The following is a 2,513-nucleotide window of genomic DNA, read 5'->3' as shown; positions in this document are numbered from 1 at the left end:
TTCCTGATACTATTTTCAAAATAAAGTATATAGAAGGGAAAATATATTTACGACATTAATTTCTCGTCTTACATATTTTTTCTCGTCTTACATAGTTTAGTATTATTGAGACGTTTTACTCGACTTTCTAGTTGACTTCTAGACAGTTATGGTTAGTTTTTTATATAGCTGGTTGAAAAACTACGGAGCCCCTTAAGTCTCAAACAGTAAAAAAAATAAAATAAAAAAATAGAGATCTTGTGCGCACAAATTTATTTCTTGTGGCACAAGATGATTATCTTGTTTCCAAAAGTTATAATCTAACTTGTTCGATATATCGGCTAATTATGTTAATATTATTAACTATTCTAAATAAATAGCTAAGAATTATTACATTTACCGTTTTTATTTATTTAAGTTAACTAATTTAATCGTTTGGATGCTGCATGGCACTCCGACGCTTTTAGTGTGAAGGCCAACACTCTGTAAAGGAAGTCACATCCAGAATGCTCGACACTAGCCTGACTTACCCAGGCAGTGTTGTCATGACAACCCAGAGCCTGTCAGTCAGATTGGAAAGCCCCTGAGCTGGAGGGGAATTCCGGCTCAACGTGGCAAACACAGCCTGCTGATTGGTTAAAGTGAGTGAAAGGACACACCCACCTGACAGATAATGTCTACAAGAGAGCCCCTAAAAAGGAAAAAATAATCAAAAAAACATGAGGCTATTGTACAAACATAATAGATCAACTTTATCTAAAAGGTAAAATTACAAAAATACCAAAAGCTTGATATTTAATTTTAAGATGGCATGTAGCCAATTACAAAATAATTTGTGAAATTTTTCAGTATAGTTTAATTCTAAAGTTAGAAACTATTTGAAAAATATATCATGTTGAATTCTCTTCCTGGCCAAAAAAAAAAGGTTTTAATTTGAAATGAGAATCTGTAACTCATTGACATTATGAGATGGGTATTAGTTGTGAAATCAAATAACTTTTAGTTCCTAAAATAAATACTCAGATACTATAAAACACTTTCAGTGTTGTGACCCAATTTGAATCAAGAAGTACAATTGAGGCTCAATAGTCAATATTTCACACCAAAGTGTTTAAGAAGAGGAGTAAGCTAGAACAAGGGGACAGGGAAACAATATTTCTGCTGTTTCCCTTCAAAATATAAGAACATTCAATTTACAGAGATGTGTTACTAAAGCAGATTTAAAAACATTTCAATTTAATCAAACAGTCAGTTACTCTGCAGAGCATCCGATCCGTCTCTTTACTCAAATCCCTTAATTTACTGAAGCAAAAGAGAAAAACAATAATCTGGTTTTGACTTCAAGTGGTAGCGGTAAATACTTTTAAGTATCAAAAATAACAGTAATGGAATATGACTTAGAAAACAAAGATTTCTACATGTACCTACAAATCAGAGATTATTTCAATAAGGAGATAAAGCCGGATTCCCCATGTGAATTAAACGGATTGATTGTAACAATATGTAATGCATACAGAGGTACAGTCAAGAGAGTAATTTCAGTGTTGTATCAAAATATGGTGAGAAATAGAAAAACTTCAACTCTGTACATTAGAGATAAATGGGAAAAGGAACTAAAGAGAAAAATAACCAAGGAAGAGTGGCATAACATGTGTAGGACACAGAGTAGAACGTCAAGCTCTAGAATGTGGAGGGAATACGGTTGGAGAAATATTGTGAGACTTTTCATCACACCAAAACTTAAAGGAAGATTCTCACTTGTCCCACAGCCTTGCTGGAGACAGTGTGGGGAGCATGATGTTGATCACGCTCATGTTTTTTGGCAATGTATGAAAATGACTGAGTACTGGGATGAAGTGTGGAAAGGAATGAAAGCAATTTTAGGTTATGAACGTCCTAAGACTTGTGAAGTGCTGTATATGAGAAATTTAACACAGGAAAATATACAAAGCAAAGACAGAAGGCTGGAATACTACTGGTGGCATCAAAGAAAGCTATAACAAGAAAATGGTGTAAGGAGGACCCCCCCACTCGGAGAAACTGGTTGGACATTGTTGAAAAACTACATGATATGGAGAACTTTACACACAATTTAAGACTACAACGATCTGCATGCCAAGAAAAATGGATAAAGTGGACTGACTTTAAAACCCATCACAAAGCCTGAAGAGAATGGACTATTTAAAAAGGAGGCTAAACTATTGTTAACTGACACCAAAAATTGTATACTGTGTTTATTTTGATGTATCTTCATTAAGAAAAGCAAATAAAATATAAGTTTAAAAAAAACAAAAAAACAGTAATGCACAATGATTTACAAGTTTAAGTAGTAAGTATCTAAAAATAAAACACTTAAGAGCAATACTGATAATCATACTTTAAACTACTGCATATGAAAATGAAGACAAACACTCCAGAGATTATTCTGTACTTTACTTTATTTTATTGTCTCATTTGAACACAAATGTGTAAAAACACTGAATCCCAAAGCATTTCAAATCCAACCTGATAGCCGACAGAAAGTAAAGTTTATT

The sequence above is a fragment of the Labrus mixtus genome, chromosome 6 (assembly GCF_963584025.1).
Source record: "Labrus mixtus chromosome 6, fLabMix1.1, whole genome shotgun sequence".
In the NCBI taxonomy this organism is placed as follows: domain Eukaryota; kingdom Metazoa; phylum Chordata; class Actinopteri; order Labriformes; family Labridae; genus Labrus; species Labrus mixtus.
This window is presented reverse-complemented; position numbering follows the sequence as displayed.